Source organism: Aulonocara stuartgranti (genome assembly GCF_965226115.1).
Source record: "Aulonocara stuartgranti genome assembly, chromosome: 22".
NCBI lineage: Eukaryota > Metazoa > Chordata > Actinopteri > Cichliformes > Cichlidae > Aulonocara > Aulonocara stuartgranti.
This window is the reverse complement of record NC_138957.1, coordinates 13,516,949-13,535,083: the sequence shown is the minus strand read 5'-3', so window position 1 is coordinate 13,535,083 and position 18,135 is coordinate 13,516,949. Positions and strand designations below refer to the sequence as shown.

The 18,135-nt window shown below is 39.3% G+C and overlaps 1 long non-coding RNA gene across 1 annotated transcript; it reads right to left on the bottom strand.

The window, feature by feature from the left end:
• Nucleotides 1–15,529: 15,529 nt before the first annotated feature.
• Nucleotides 15,530–17,663, bottom strand: LOC309698308. The gene is made up of 3 exons (XR_014274059.1): nt 17,603–17,663; nt 17,410–17,450; nt 15,530–15,589 (listed from the first exon to the last, which is right to left on the bottom strand). It is a non-coding gene; the product is annotated as an uncharacterized lncRNA (long non-coding RNA).
• Nucleotides 17,664–18,135: the final 472 nt, after the last annotated feature.

Genomic DNA, 18,135 nt, shown 5'->3' with positions numbered 1-18,135 from the left:
ATTGATCCGTCCAGCGCGCGACCTTCCTCTGAACCGGAACTTCCTGTTTCAGCCTTTGTTTGTATTATGGCATGAGGAAGATGGCGGCATGATCAGATTTGCCAAACGGAGGGCGGGATTGTGCCTTGTAGCCGTCCTTGACCGTAGTGTAGCAGTGGTCCAGTGTCCTTTCACCTCTGGTGGGGCAGGTGATGTGTTGATAAAAGTTCGGCGCTGCGCGTTTGAGGTTGGCGCTATTAAAGTCCCCCGTCACAATAAGCGCAGCGTCCCGGTGTTGTGTCTGGTGCTGTGTGAGTGCCTCATGCAGCTCGCATAAGGCGGTGACCATGTCCGCTTGTGGTGGAATATAAACGGCACTTATAATGGCCGATGTAAATTCCCGAGGTAGATAAAAAGGACGACACATGATGGACAGTAGTTCCAGATTTGGTGTTGTCAGAGATTTACAGTTAACAAACAGTCAGGTGAATAAACAACACTGAGACACTTGATAGTTAACGTGCTGCACGGGTGAAACTCAGAGAGCAAACACACCCAGCTGCAGTAATCGTTTACTGCAGGAGCGTGTGAGAGGAACAACGTTCGCACTGTTGCACCAGTTGTTGTTCACCATTAAACACACGCCGCCTCCCCTTGACTTCCCCGAGTCCCGTGTCCTGTCCATGCGGTGAACCGAGAAGAACTCGGCCGGCTGGATGGCGTGGTCCGGCACCGCTGGGTTCAGCCATGTCTCGGTGAAGCAGAGGAGATTGCAGTCCCGAATGTCTCTCTGGAACTTTACCCTGGCCCTGAGGTCGTCAAGCTTGTTCTCCAGTGACTGGACGTTGGCGAGCAGGATGCTAGGCAGAGGTGTGCGGTGTGCACGAGCTCTCAGCCTGTTCCTGACGCCGGCTCGCTTCCCTCTAGGCCGCCGCTGCTTCCCTTTGTTCTCCCTCAAGATCTCACTCGGCCAGCTCGGATCTGGAGTTAAAAACTTCGAATTGTGAGTACATTGTATACCAATAGAAACAAGAGTGTCACTGTCATACCTAATGTACCCAATGGTGATGATTTTGCCGATTTAGAAACGCTGAAAACTAACTTAAAAAACAAAGACAAAGAAAAAGTGGTCGGAGCAGCCGACCTCACCGGCGCCATCTTATCACTTCACTTATTTAAGTTGAAGCATCACTCTGGAGAGACTGGAGAAAGTCCAGTGTGCACACCTAGTACGCAACAGCTATGGACTGTATCAGTTCCAAAAGCATCCCCACTTCTTCACAGTGCTGCATACTGTATCTGCTGTGTCATATCATTGTACAATTCAAATATAACCTCTACCTACCCATCCTCCTTCCACGTAAAATGTATTTATCATGTGCACAGGGAATTATCCAAAAAGTTCAAGAGGTGTCTCAGTCCACAACAAGATGCAGCATCTCCTCAGGTTAGTTTTGGACGTATGTACCAATTAGTGAGGAACAGAAAATCTCCAAAGGAAGTCCAAAGGCAAACATCTCTCTAATGTACAAACGACCTGAACCGAATCTTGTGGATAGGAAAAAAACACAAAATGAAAGTGAGAAAAACCACCACTGAGCAAAATAAAAAAACAAAGTAGCTCCATCAATATAACTTCAAGCTTAATCTTTTGATCACCCACTCATCAATCAACCTGTTTCTAGTAATTTGACACATGCTATAACAGGTTTTCCCAACAAAGGCAGATTGCATGACTCCACCAATAAAATAGGCACCGCATACATATGTATTTTCAACTGATAGTGACACAGTTTCCACTAGGTACCTGTTGATAAGGATGCAACGTGAGAAGTTCCCTTCTCCCTCTTTATTCTTTATTCGTGTATCATGTTACTGTTGCTTGAGTGCACGCACACTTTGAACAAGACAGCTCCATTTCCTCATTGCCGTTTGTGGGGTCCTTCAGTTGAGTGATTAGAAAAAAAAGAAAATCCAGCTTCAGATTACTACTGATTACAGTCTAATTATCACTTGGTAGAAAAAGATACTTCAGCCCATCTTTGCACATAGCATTCGGCGTTGTCGATGCCAAGGTCATCCCATAAATTGCGATACACCTTTCTTAGAGCATGTTGCTTCTCTCTTTACCTTGTGACCAGGTGGCTGTTTTAGTGGAGTGCCTTTTCCAAACTGCATGATTAAAACAAATGGAGAGGGCAAGAATGATGCAGAAAATGCATCATTCTCTCACTTTCTTTTTCTAAGAGAGAGTGGAGAGTAAGGGTGTTAAGGTGAAAAGCTTAAATGATGGAACCTTTTACTGCCAGATCCTAAAAATGAGTGGAAAGGAACAAAGAGGCACAGATGAGCTGAAGTTTGATATGGTGCATATAGTACTTGTATGAAAGGAAACTGTAGAAGAGCAGAGTTGGAGTTATTGTGATGCTGAGCCTCAAACCAGTGAGAATGACACATTCTGCATGATGAAACCTTGGAAAAAAAAAATTAGGAGCAAATGAAAATTTCATGCCCCAGTGCTTCCACAGCAGCCTGGGTTACCTCTTCTATTTCGAGTCCCCATCCTCAAAACATAATGTTCTTAGAGAGGAAAGGGTTTTCTAACATTTTTTTCTCATCCTCTTTTTCTTTGGCTGTAACTCTTTCTCTCTCCTCTTCTGTCGCCACAACACACTGTTACACTCTGATCCTTAATCTCATGCAGAAAAAAGAGAACCATGGCACTCTTACCCCATTTTTCTCTCTACAAGTTTTTGCATGTACTAATTTGTTTCCTGCGCACTAAATCCCTTATAACAGCATTTAAGAGGAATCTAATTTTTTGTTTTGCCACATTTAAATAACTCTGTAAGGAAGCCATTTTAATGCAATTTCATGCTCAAAACAAGAATGTTGAGGGTTGAGTGAATCAGCAATTTGCTGAAAAGTCATGGTTTAACATCAGACTAGAAAGCAGAGAGGTGTCTGAACTGACAAAACAAAGATGGGAGAAAAAGCTGACAGGAACACTAACATGGAAACTACTTTAAAAAAAAGAGTGAACAGGGAAATAAAATCAGCTCACGGGCTTTTTGATGGTAAAAGGATGCATGCTGACACATCACAGTAACAGTGACTTGTTAACTTCGGCTAGTTTCCCAGATTTGCGCTTACAGAAGATGTAAATACCCCAAAACACCCTTAACACAGATAAATTCCTGTTTGTATTTATGAAAAGCATGACCAGTCTTAATTATGTGTATTAAAATAATGAATCATATTTAAAAGACACGATACATATGTTTACATTTCTGACAGTTACAGTAAACCCAGTGATTCCGTAGGAGTGGGCGGGCTTGTACAATCACATTTTCACCCATATATGCAAGGGATGGTATACGCTTAAGCCTCAATGTATGAATGAGTGCACATGGATAAAGCACATATTACAGTACATGTCAGTAGTAAAAGGTCTGAAGCCAGATGAAAGGCTTACAAATCTGCAAGGTCTTTGCTGACAACAGTGGAGGACAATATAGCATGAAAGCACATTGAAAATAAGAGTAACAAGAGAGGACAAACGAGACATCAAATATGTGAACCAAAGCAAACAGGCCACTGCTTAATCCAATCAAAGCCTTGCAAATTGGGGGAAAAAAAACCCACACAGGGATACAGCTTGTATGGTTTTGCTGCTTCCTTAAATGCCTGATTTTAAAATGTTCACATTTTAGTAAGGAGTAGGAAACCTTTGGCTAAGAAACATACAAGGTCAAACAAAAGGACAATTTCACTCCAAATTCAGACTGTCTTTACTCATACCATTCAACAGTGGAATCAGGTCAAGTGCAGCACAGCCACGAGTTTGTCTTTGATTTAACAAGTAAGGCTGGACGATTTTAGTAATGATTGGTCCTTATTGATCACACTGACCTGTTGCCCACCTCAGTTAAGTTCTCTGACCTATTTAGAGCTTTAGCATGCTCTTCCTGTCCGATTCTGTAACTGTTTCTTTGCAAGCAAGAGTGCTATGATTTTAACCAGACAGTGCAACTATTGTATACGTCAGATCCTTTTATGTGTGTTGCTCAGGAGCAGGTCCTCCATTTAGAGGGTTCGTGGTTCCATCTCCAGCTCCTTCAGTCAGTCAGCATGTCAAAGTGTCCTTGGGCAAGATAATGAACCTCAAAACTGCCCATGAAGTGTAGGTGAGTGTGTGGGATAAAAAAAAATGTTTTTTATGTATGTATAAACACACAGTTTTAATAGAGTTTGTGATTGGTGAGTACGGCTTGTAGTGTATTGCGCTTTGAGTGACTGTTTAGACTGCAAAAGTGTTATAAGAGACAGTCCATTCTTTCATTTGAAAGGAAAACTGACAAGACAAAGACGGAGACATGAAATGAAGACTACTGACTGCACAAGAGAAAGTGAAAGGGCTAAAAGACACAATAACAAAAGAGAGAAGCAGAGGAAAAACTGACAGGACGAGACAGACTGCAAGAACAAATCAGTTCAGAGCTCCTCGTTTTCTGTTTAAGGCAAGCAAAATTTCTGCAGTGAGGCAAGCAAGAGACATCAGGGAGTCACACACAGTGATCCACTCAGCTTGAAAATGACCAGTGAGGCAGTCCTGACAGAGCAACACAATGTTGAAAAGAGTGAGTATCAGTCCAAATGCATGTAAGACTGACACAGGGGCACGTGAGAGTCAGAAAAGTACCAAAGAAGCGTTTTTAAAAATGCTGATTTCTCTCACGAGTTGAAAAAAATAATGAAACGAGAGGGTCAACAACTGCAGTTCCCCTAATGGCCACTTGAGGCTCAAGTGAATCAGTCAGCATAATATACACTCCCATTTTCAAATGTGAATGCAACTTTAACAAAAAAGGACACATTTATTTTAGTCATCTTAAGATCACTACAACCAAAGTTATGTTTTTTTTATTTATTTATTTTATTGTATTTTCTTCTCTGATTTCCTCACAAAACACAACTGAAGTGTTGGTGGGAAGACGACAGATGAACAGCTGTGAAAGTAGCAAACTATAACAGTAAATAGCAAACATTTATCTACAGTATTAAATGAATTGTGCGATTAAAACACACATTACCCTGCATCTTTTTGTCTCTGATAATACAGAAACAGGAACCCTGGCTTCTTTCACTTCTTTGAAGTGCGTCTCAGTTCAATCCAGCAACTACCCAAAAACACTTCCATGGTGTTGTATTTACTTGCCATTGTGTTTTGTTTCAGCATTTTTCTATTAGCTGGTGCTTTCTTCAGTTGCAGTGTCTTTGAACCTTCAGGACCACTGCTTGACACACCCTAGTGTGCCACACCTGTGTCCAATTGTCTCCCCTCAACCAGTGTATGTTCCATAACTCGTATCCAAATCTAATCCACACTTTGAATATAAAAGTTGCTCTAAACCAGCTGTCCTATGTGGCCCTGCAAACACTGATGTGCTGATGGAAAGCCAATCCTATTCAGTGTTAGACATGGAGGAAACTCTGTACACTTGCAGATATTGCAGAGTTCTGAGTGATTTTTTCAGTGCTGCCTCAGTAATGAAGAGAAACAAAGGGTTTTCATTTGTACATGTTTGGAAGTCAGTTTGTGCATGTGATTGGAAAGTGCCTCCTAATAAATGCTAGTATTAAGAACAAGAAAGAGGAAATAAATGAAAACTCGTGAAGGACATGAGTTTAATCTATCCATCTAATATAGCTAGCAAATCCCCCACCTCCGCCCCACGTAGATTCTGAGTTTGCTTTATCTTGGCCCGCTACTTCTGGATTTGTTTGCGTAGCTGGTCTGAACTGTGCCCAAATCTTGAAACTTTCCAATAAAAGACAAGTGCACAACTGTGGGGATAACGCAAACGTTTTAAAACTTGAGTCGTCAATCATTCCAGTCCAAAAAAAGAAGGACTCACTCTTTCGCACATCACATATAAATCTACTCTGTGGATGATGAAGAAGTGGATTGGGTGCTAAAAAAAAAAAAAAAAAGTTTCTAAGTGTACCGTTCACCATGAAGGAGCAAACTACAAACTCTCATAGCTGCTTTTTAAATCCACAGGGGGTTGAGTGTTTGATGCTCTTCAGATAATTGCTTCAAGATTTCAAGCTTCCTGTAGCTATAAATTAAGCACATTTTGATTAGATGTTTTGGTGGTAAATAATAAGTGGCACAGGGTCCTTAGCTTTCCCAAGAGTTAAGCTATGTGACACCCCTCTGTGAAACAATTTAACAGAAAGAAATAGCTTGGGAAATGTAGATAGATGGAAGGAAACAGAGCATTTCTACAAAGGCAACCAAGCACTGTATCATTACAACATGAAAGGGAGAGTCTTGTTAAAGGTTGCCATCTGCCACATGCCCCAATAGTCTTGTGCTTCTTAATCCCTCCTGCTGGGCTAGTAAATTCCCCTTTAATTAGAATGCAAATACCACTAATAAGGTTAATACACCAAGGCCTGTTTTCCTGTGACCAAGGCATAGACTGAGAAGGAAATTAAATGATCCCAAGAAATTGCCTGTATTTTATTTTATTTTTTTGCAGACGCAGCTGTATGTGTGGATATGTGCGTTCTCTTTACAGCCGTTGTCTACAATCTCCCAAATTGTGTTCTGCCAAAGATTAAAGTGAGATAAAGGTGTAAAGCGAGAGAGCTCAATCAGAGAGAGAGACGGACAGAGAGAGAAAACAAAGCAAATAAGAGGCCAATAGGAAGCAAAGGGAAAATTTGAGCATCAATCATGATTAGAGGCAATAAAACCAACAGTGGCCCATCAGCAATAAAACAGAAGGGGAAGGTTATGCTCATTTTCTTCCCCGTCTGTATATCTGCATACATGTGTGCAAAATAAGCATGTGTGGTTGGGGACTACTTTCTGACATGCCCTCTAATGCTGTTAAAGTTTTCTTGTCTTTGCAGAAAATAAAGCCCATAATAAAGCCCAGGCACCTGAAGTACAATGGGATGCCATATTGGGAGGTAGTGTGTGGGAATGCGGAAGGCTTGGAGAGGAACAGCGTGAACGGTGTTTGATGGGATGAGAGAAAGTTTTTCAGAGATGCTCTAAGGCCCATTAGTGACTGATGAAGGCACAAGTTGCAGCAGAATTGCACCTGTGAAAGTGGTGGCCGGGTAAGCACCAAGGCTGGGCTCACGTAAGGCTCATAGAGTAACAATTGCAAACAAATTGCTGAAGCAGACTGTAGTGTGCCACAAGGTTACCTTCACCTCCATGAATCTTTAAAGAAGGCATCAATGTTTAAAATATGAGTTCTACAGCGAGTGATTGCCCCTAAATAAATGCAACGCTTTGTCAGCTGAATGTTTTACCAATCAAAACTAATGTCGTCTAGTTGCCAGAGTGCCCCCCGCCTCCCCTTCCTAACCCTCTTGTTTGCTTGACACATTTCACAGATTGATGTGTGTGTTGCGAGATAATACCTTCTAATCGCGGGTCAGATTTATAACCCAGCCAATCTTTTTTTTTTATTTGATATCCTTGTCGTGATTGATAGATATCATCAAAATTAAAGGCTTAACTTTGAGGTCAGGAAGAGTGATTTGCTGTCAGCGCTTCTTTAATACCAAGAAGGGGAGCCGGCAAGTCGTTTCTCTTTGGGGACAGCCAGGAAAAAAAAGATGATGAGGATGAGAAGGAGTAAGAGGAGGAGGAGGAGTGGTAAAGGGGGGAGGGTTGGTGGAGGATGAGAAAGGTGGAGGACTGCATCTTATGAGGTTATTAGGTTTTAATCAATATGGTATATGGCCAGAGGATGATTGGAAAACAAACCTAATCTGGGAAGCAATACATCTCTCATTCATCTCCCAGGCTCTCGCTCTCTCTCTCTGGTGGACCTGCCTGGCTCCTATTGACACTTTATTCCATTCAATACACATCAGAGCGAATGTTGGGTTCCTGTAAATAACAACCACTTAAAAGAGGCAGGCCAACAAGCATCTGTGATATATGAGAATCTTGCAGCTGATGTGAACTTGTGGCCAATGCAAAATATGGAAGCAGCGTTGTGCAGGTAGAGACATTTTAAGCCACATTTTTTGTCATGTTAATAGATTACCAGGTACACACCTATTGCAACAGAGGAGAAAAGACAAGCTGGTTAAAGGTTAATTTTAACACACCACATGATTTACCATGGTCATGCATTTATCCTGTTTTCTTACACATCTGATGCACATATAAGTGTTGCGCATTCCATTTTGACACAATAGCATGTTTTCGAACCCTTTAACCCATTTGTAATGTTTTAAAATCAAATGATGAAATGTATGAGGCACTCTGCTGAAGTACACATCTGGGTATATTGACCTGGCCTGGTACATTATTAGAATATGTGCCAGGCCAGCTTGGGAGACACCCCAGAGCAGATCCAGGGCACACTAAAGGGATTGGGAGCAGCTGGGGTTTCCCCCCAGTAAAAGCTGCAGGAAATTGCAGCTAAAAAAAAGGGAGGGGTACTCATGGCCATTAATGAATTAGGAAAATTATAATAAAGTGGAAGCACAGATTCTAACCCATAGCTTGGAAGATCTATAATTATACCTCCTAAATGAACAGACTCACATAAACACAGAAGCACACATTTGTTGCTATATACCAGTCATAAGCAGTTTTTCAAAGCTGTGGAGTCTGAGACCATACAGGAAACCTCGCTTATTCTTTTACTGTTACTATAGAGATCGGAGAGTGTGGAATAATTGGCTCTTGTCTCGTTAAGGTATCCTGAAGATCATCACAACGCTAAGTTCAAATAACTTCATCAGATTGATTCTCACATTCATTTCAAACCGACAAACACGCACATGCTCATATACACAAATGCCTGAGTGTACAAAGTCACCCATGCATGAAAAAACTGCAGACACTGCTGCATGTACATTAAATCAGTTTTGCAGATGCCATCTTTTAATCAAGAGGCCTTTAGATCACACGGTTGTGTACAAATACATGTACACAACCTGAAAGGGTATCATGTCTGTACTGTACTGTAGACGTCACAGAGAAATTTTGAGTTGAGTGCATAATATACAAGCGACTGCAAGAAATCTGGTGTATGTTTAGGTATGTGTGTTTTTCCTTTTCATACAGTATATTGTTATGTGATTATGAAACACATAGGGACTTTTCCTTCAGTTGTCTGAGTTGACTGTATGTCAAACCTATTCAGACTTGTGTGGTTTTACCATTTACAGCAGTGAAGCAGTATATGTGTGTCCAGTGCCTAAGGGCACCATAGTGAAGGTCACTTAGGTAAGGATGCACATTTTGTAACTTTACCCCTGCTGTTTACCCCCCCCCCCCCAATACAAAAGTGTGTTACATCAGCTCGATGTTCAGCACAGATGTGGATATGACAGTGCCCTTTCCCTCTCAAACTGCCACCACATCGTGCCTTAGTCTTTCCACATGGTAACAGAACCCAGGAGGGAGATCCTGCAACAGAGCATGACTAAATATTTCAGGATAGCAGATGGTCAGGACTTTGACAGTACTTTTGAAAAAAAAGAAAAAGAAGAATATGTGGACTCTGGATTCATGGCTCCTGGCAAGTTTATTGCAACATTTTTGACCGAGATGATATGCTGAGCAGCCTTGCAGAAGTTACAGAAGATAGCTGACATTTATAGAAAAATTTAGTCCAGTGACATATAATTAAGTTTCACTGAAATGGAAGCCACATACCTGTCAACAATAGGATTTCAAAATAAGGGAAATTTTGCCCTGGGCAGTCCGCCACATATGCCACACTCCATATAAATAAGGTTGCACAGCCCAAATCCCAGTAATCTAATATTCAGTAAGCAATCACTTGCTTTAAAATATTACTTCAACAAGGATTGGGTTAACTAGTTCCATAGCTGGTTTTTTATTCCCTTGTCTCTCAAGCAAAATCCGCTTACAGGCCCTCCAACCCGACCTATGTAAACATTTGGAATACAGTAACACCTGACACCCTTGTTTTCCCACTACAGTGCTCCACATTTTAAAAACAGTGTGCTCCATCTGTTTAAAAAAACATTTTGTTAATTCATTGCTTTTCAATATCAGCAGTCAGGAGATCAGATGCTCAAATTAAAATAAATAATTTAAAAGACAGAAAAAATGGTACAAAAAAGCCACCGAAACATTTGCAGTGTAAAATACAATGAATAATTACATTAGCCAAAAATAGGACTTATTCAATAATAAATTGAGTGTCTATGATGAACGCCATTGTTGCTGGGACTGGTCAAAATAGAGGTTGCTGTTAATAAGCATGAAATTAATTTTGTGTCAAGTTTAGAGTTTATGTGACTGCTCTTCCAAGGCTATACTGAGCCTATTATAATACATGCTCAAGACAGCACTCTTGATCTGCAGTTTAGTGCTTCATTAAATGTAACAATGTAATTTTAATACAGAAAAATCGAAGAGTAAGATTAGACTCAGCTGATTTTTAAATAAGCCTGTTTAGTAGTTTAAGTGGCTTAAATGCTTGAAAAAGCACTTTGTAAGTTATTGTGTATGGCTGCCTTTATTTGTATTATTAGGAAATATTCTTTTTTAACACCAGAAGAGAACCTTTTGGAATAAAATGTAATGTGTTCATTTTTAAAACTTTAAAAAAGGGTAGGATGTACATATATGGAACTTTGGACTGTTGAATCTTGCACAATGAAGATTATTATGAAAAGTTGGGTTTTTACCAATACTCATTTAAGTGTGTGAGTGTTTTAACAAACATGCAACAATAATATGTGATGCTTTTTGGCCTTTGTAAGTTGTAGTCTTGAAGAAAAATGGAAATCATTGCATTTTAGACCAGAAAAGACAACACTGTTGAATTAATTCCTTGTGTTTTGCTCTTGACATGACCTTCCAGCCTTCATAAATGATGTGGGCACTGCTTCACCTTGCAGAAAAATGCAAAGTTTATCCAGTTAACCATGAGTGTTCACCATTCCTAAACTATATTTAGAGTATCACAGACTATTACTGGAGTGGTTTAACTGGATAGTCAATTGTAATGTTTACAGAGCCTTGCCAGACTGCAGTGAGTCATGAGAAAACTGGAGCTAAAATGGGCTCGACTTCCATGACATATGAGGTTTGAATGGAATCACAGCTGGTCAGAAGCATGCAGAGGCATATTACAAACATAAATTAAGTATTCAAATTTAAAAAGGAAAATATTGTTCCATTATGTTTTCATATTTGCCTCTTTGAATTCCAGCTCCTAATCTGGATTGAAGTACACACCCCTACTCGTATTTTGCTGCACTTTGTTGTTCTCTTTATGGGTGCTTAATTTAACTGAAAAATGGAAGCTTTAACAACGACATTGTCTCTTCATATAATCATTATGGAGAAACAAGTAAGAGAGACAATCAGTGTATTAAGGAGCTGGAGCAATGATTTAGAGAAAAAAGAGGAACACAAAAAAGGATGCTTGTACCCAGTCATTGATATGACTCTAAATTACTGAATTTTATCCTTCAGTTCCCTTTCTAGCCCAGTCTGCAGTGACACCAGAACTGGATGTTCAATTGCATTAGAGCCATCAATGGACTATGGATCAGAAGGATAAATTATTAATCAGTTTGTGTCTACTGTTGTGATTGTAAGATTATATCATATATATGTATTGTCTATACATAATCATAAGCATGTTTTTAAGCTATTGATATCAGTGACAAGTGAATTCTTTTTAATTGTATGTCTGGAACTTTAAATGCAAACTCCTTCTCCTCAGAAACAGACACAGACACCAAAGTGGACACCCCAAGAGCTTTCTGTATTTGGAGTAGGCCCAACTCATTAGGGTGATTGTCTGAGATGCGCTTTTGACCACAGATCATGAAGTGCATAATTGGCCCTGGATTTGCAGTGAAGAGGGAGAATATATAGTGAGTGCCTGTCTATGTGTGTGTGTCAGTGTGTGCCTGTTTATGTGGCTGTCTGTCAGAGTAAGTATTTTTGCATGAAAGCAAAAATGAGATGCAAGTAAAAGCAATTTTCAATCATGATCCAAAATTATGTTCCCATATCTGTATAATTTATGGAGCTTAGCTGATAATGTTAGGTCATTTAAAAATTAAAAATAGCCGGGGTCCATGATCTCTACTCTGCATTTTTATTATGAACCAAATTTTCACATTTGAGCCTGTGAAGAAAATGTTATCATGTATTTGTATGACTAAGTTGCATACTGGGTGCCAAATTTAATGTAAGCTGTATGCTGTGATAGTTTTAGTGGAGAAAATAATGGTTGTATGTGGTTCAGGACAAGAGAAGAATTGCATCGAGTTGTTCAACACTTCTTTCTGTATGATGCTAAAGTTAATAATGCAGTTTCTTCATTGGGAGAGATATATAATGTAGTAGGAGCACACAGGGGGTCAATGAATCATAAATAAGGCTTTGAAGATCAGTAACAGCATGACGGCTCTGTCTGTCAGTTTGCTACTGTATTTTTTCCTCCACCTGCTTTTCCTCATTCCAAAATCCCACACAAACTTAATCTCCATCTTCCACTCGTAAAAAAGAGACTGGATGATGATAGGAGAGGAAAGACGAAGAGATGTGAAAACACTTTGGTTGGTAGGATAGAAGGCGATGCAGAGAGGCAAATGTTTAAGGCTTTGCTTCTCTCTGCACGTTGATACGTTTATGTTCCAATTATCTGCATGAGCGAGGCTAACTGATTGGTCCAATATGACTACAATGGCTAAATAAAAAAACAAAACAATAAGCACTTACATCCTCATTCATAATACTAGAACCTGTGTTTATGTCTCATGTAAAAATCAGTTCCTCCTTAATGCCACTGTTTATGACTGAACATCAATCGCATAAATATCTTAGCACTTACTCTCACTTCACTTTGAACAATGATAAGATTTGTAACAGCAATTAATGCCAATGAGACTATTTATTAGAAGAGCGAGAACTATTTGTGTGTTCTGTTGTGTAGCGTAAAGTGATGTACACGTATTGATTCCATTCATTAAGGGGCTGATGGAAAAAAAAATAGGTGACAAGAATCAAAAGCAGATGTTTGCCAGCTGGCAGTGCTGGAGTACCTGAATGCGTTACACATTGCTTGTTATTAAAAATTATTATTCTTTTACTCCCTGTTGAAAGTAATATATTGCACTATAATGTTGAGCCTTATGTTTTCCCAACCCTAATATATTATAAGCATAAATCCCCATCCTTAAAAGAAGACCTGCAAAAGACTCTTTTAATACTTAAGTATTATCATCATCCCCTGATAAAACTGGCTAAGACCCAACCCCCAGTTAGCACATCTAAGAATAATATGATGAAAAGGGAAATATTTCCTCTATTATCTAGTTTTGGCTAGATAGATGGAGGTCACGCAACATACATTCAGCTTGAACATCATTCTGGGTTTGAGGGTCTTTTACTACAAGTTTTGCCCTAACTTGGTGCCTTAGAGATTTGTAGCGCTTCATAGATGTTACTCACACTGTACCTTCACATTATTGTCCCTAGGCACAATTAATTTGAAGTAAGTGGTATATATTCACATTGCAAAAATTTGTAAATTTTAGTTTTCCTCTCTCACGCCATTCTGTATGCATGAAAATGCACATCTGCCCATTATGTTGATAATCAAAGAACTCGTGCAATACAAATAACAACTTAATTGTAAGCAATTACACAAAACAGACAATTAAACTGAAGCAATACAGCTGATTCTGCCAATTGGACATTTTGTTTCCTTCCAGGTAAATATATTCTTTTTGATTCAGGAATGTATTGTCAAACTTCTTTAAACCTGATTTCAGAAAAACAAAAGCACAGTTAAGCACACACATAAACATTGCTGAAGTCACTCTGGACTAAAGTGAATTAGATACTCTGTTTGACCGAGTCCCAGTCACCTGTAGAGAATGAACCACTTTGTAGGCGATCCGCACAATCATAAAACACGATGGTAACGTGTACAGTGACACTAAAACTTTAGTGTAACATGAGAGATAATGCATTTAGGACATCGATGTGAAGGGCAACCAGGTCAGCGATTACCTTTAGTAACTAATAAATGTTACATCAACCAAAGCCTATGAAGTCTATTCAGTTGGTACAGCAGCAGCGGATGCTTTGATTCTCCGGTCAAGTAAGATTGATGATGAACATGAAAATATATTTTCAATGATTTTGTAGCCACTAAAACTGCTTTGTGAAAATAAAGCAAAATGCTTGTACAGCAGTTTTTCAGCCTATGGAAAGGGAGGCATTGAATGCCGAGGTCATGTAGTCATGCATGGAGGACTGCCAATATTGGGAGACTTCATTGCTGGAGTGTAAATCATTTAACTGATGCGGATAATCATACTCGAGCTTGTTCATGGACAAGGGGAAAAGAAGAAATGTGAATATGAGAGAGATGGGATAACCAAGATTTTTAACAAAGGGAGTTTGAGGAATTGATTTTGTTAAACATCCACAAAAAAATCAAAACTATAATAAGAATATCTTGAAAAGAAAAAGACATTTTAATCATCGCATATTTGCATATTCTAAGCTGCATTAACCAGTGCATGCAGGAGCATCCAAGACCGTGTAGCCAAAATGACTCATCAATGACAAATCACAACTTTGCCTTCTCAACAGCCCGGTCTTACAAAATATACTCAAATATTGAATCTCTTTATTTCTATGTTCATGGACACCAACTGTCAATGAACTCAAATTTCAATGGGAAAGTATTTCATGGCAGAAGCAGATATTTTTGTAGGAAAATGTCAGTAGGTGCCACCATAGCAACCAGAAAACAAAGTTTTAAAAGATGTGGCAACAACTGTATTTTAACCCAATTTCTTTCATTTGAAAGTAAATATGAGCGCAGAATGATGAAAAATCATATTCAGGGACATGAAATAATGTCGATGAACACACACACACACACACATAAAAGTTGTGTCTAGCAACATGAATCAATAGATGTAAAGGTCTTGACTACATCACAAACTGCCGAGACCATGTTGTTCTGACAAACATACCTTATTTCTCTGTACAGCTAAATTAGAAGAGCACACAAGTTATAACCAAATGGGTACTGTACATATACAGTAAGCTTTTCCCCATCTGACAAAATCTTGCATTATAATAGCTGCTTGTAGGGACTATAGTATTACATTTCCTTGATTTTGTGTAGACACTCCCTGCATTTGGGTGCCGTTCAGGGAAAGATTGCAGTGGTATTTAATGCAGAAAATGTCCACTGTGGCTCTGAGGATTAGACTTTCACATTTGATAAAAACATTTTATCCCTAAACGTCAGACTGATTTTGTATCCACACAACACATCAGTGGAATTCTTTGTCTCCGGTTTGAGACTTGAGAAATGTGGCACAACAACACAGCCTCTTCTGACAACAAGGCTATTGTTTTATTATACAGTGTTGCCTCACCATTTGTATCTTTGTTCACTGTGGATTTAACACTTTTCTTTATTCAGTAAGAAATAGGAATTCCATGGAAATAGAGAGACACTGTCACAGCACATATGAGGCACTGTTTAAAAATGAATTTCTGTAATTTCTTCTTGCTTCTCTAGATCCATGAAGGGAATTCCTAGGACAATAAAAAGGAGCCAGGTAGAAGTCACACACCACATGTTCACATTAGCAACACAAAAGCACATAGTTTAAACGTTTCAGACCGCAGTTAGATAACATGCATATCTTCAGGTCTGAAACCGATTCACTTGCTTTCTTGTGTTGTTTGAGTTCAAAAGCTGACCTTGGTGGTTTGTTTTGAGGCATTTTTAAAGATTATCTTCTTTTTTTTAAAGGGCAGAAATAAAAACAACACACCGACACATGCGCTAATTTTAGCATACACAAGTAACAGCAGATGCAAATACATTCTCCCACGTTGTGATACAATACAGATATCCATGTGGTCAATAAAATGTAAAAAGAAAACACACTTTGGTCTGTTTATACAGTAATGTTTAAGCATTAATTGGTCCTTAATGTTTTATATATTAAGGGCCAAATTAGGTAGTTTTCATAAAAATATTTATTATGCTAACAGAAGGAATCTCTAAGTTCATGTGCAGTCTTGACCTTGAGTTCTTGTCATTGTGGGAAAAGAAAAAGTCAGGAAATCACTAAAGAAATTATGAGATCGTATCAAGAAACCATTAATGTGTGCTATACATTTGGTGTCAAATTCAAGTCCCACATTAAGATACTACACTACTACGTGAAAGTATAACAATGAATGATGAGAGGACGAGTGCAAGGACGTGGCCCAGGGACAACACTCTTGCTGTAAAGCTTTCTAGTTCAGTATGTAAGGTTTTAGTGAATGATGAAACACAGCTTGTCTTCACCTACCCTGAAGTCTTACCAGCTTTCTGTCCGCACTCTAGTGGCTCCTACAAATCATTCATAACCCTGGTGCTAGCCTACAAACTAACCACTGTCTTAATGTCAGATCATGATTCAAACTTGCACTCAGGCCATGCAATCATACACGATAGCTCTGTTGCTCTGCTCTGTCCTGTATTTTCAACCTTGCAGTACTGGAATGATTTTTCTGACCTAAGAACAACCACTTCTTTCTCTGTGTATTAGGGTTGCGCCATTTGCTCCAAAGAAAAAAACTTCATATAGTCTCCCTTCCCGGATTGTAGATGACCGATAGCATCGACACCAGTGCGGGTGGCAGAGGAAGTTAACGTGCAGCCATTATGGTAGTAGTAGTAGTGCTATCCACCCTCCATAAAGCACAGTGTGTAGCCCAAAACTGTGTTTCTTTCTTACCTTTGAGCTACTAACAGTGGGAGTTCAATTTTTACTTCCAGAACAAAGAGACTTGCTAATCATGCGTAGTTAACAAAGGTGGAAAGTATCAGCTAAACAGCTTAAACAGTATTAAGTCATTATATTTGCAGACTCTATATTTTTTCCATAGAGCTAGAGTTCCTCTTACTCTTCCGGTATGTTTTTAGATGTTTAAAATGGCGCATCCTGCTCCCCCCCTAAAGTAGTTATCCTTTTTGTGGACTGGTGGAATAAAAATAGTTAAGGCAATTATATAAAAAAAAGTCTTTCTCCAAGTACACAGACCCTTTATGCTCCAAAAGTCTAACCAAAAGAAAATAAAGAATCAGTCCAGCAATCAAAAATATCCTGATTCCTGTCATTTGATGATGACGGTAGATCAGTCAAATAAATAACTACAATCAAAAATATCATTCCAATAGCTAATAAAGGGATGGAAAGAAGCAGCATTCACTCTTATTCAGCAGACAGCTTCACTGTGGATAGATCAGGTGGACATTGGATGTATTTGTATTCTGCTCTTAGCCAATTTCTTAGCTCATTTAAAAATTTTACAACTACCTGCACAGCAACAAAATTTCAATTCAAAAAGCAACTTACACAAATGCTACTGCAATCTGGCTGGTTGCTCTGGTGGTGTCCTGCAAATGATGTAGGCCACTTAGATTATTTTAGAAATATTTAGTGGAAAAATCTTTTGTGTTAAGAAGAGATATGATGTGACTCCAAAATTTAGAAATATAGTTTAGTCTGTTAGAAAAAGAGTAGGAAGGAGGAAAAGTTGCAGATTTACAAACTTCTCTGCAGTTTCCTTCCATCTGTCACCCTCCAAAACACCCCAAAGAGACTGTGTCAACTCTCCGACTGCCTAACGTAAAGACACAAAAATCAATAATCAAGAAATCATTAAAAATAAAACTGTCACGGCTGCCGAGGCGAGCTGTGTGGAGTTGGAAAAAGGACCCAAGAGCAAGCAGTGTATGAAAAGATTAGTGGAGTTTATTTACAAGGTGTCAGTGGCAGGAACAGAAAACGAATAATGAGACAAACTAACGGAAACCTAAACTGGGAAAACTAAAGAGCAACTAGAAATCCACAGGACACGGGGAGAAAGGCAGAGAGACGCAGACTGACGGAGGATACAAAAACGCAGAGAGCCACAGATGAATGCAGAAAAGCGCGGACTTACATGGAGTAATACAGACGAACCGGCAACAGGCAGGAGAACACACAGGGCTTAAATACACACACCAGTAATCAGGGGATAAGAGACAGGAGGGCAACACAGCTGGGAGAAATCAGAGCTGACGGGACAGGGGAAATGTA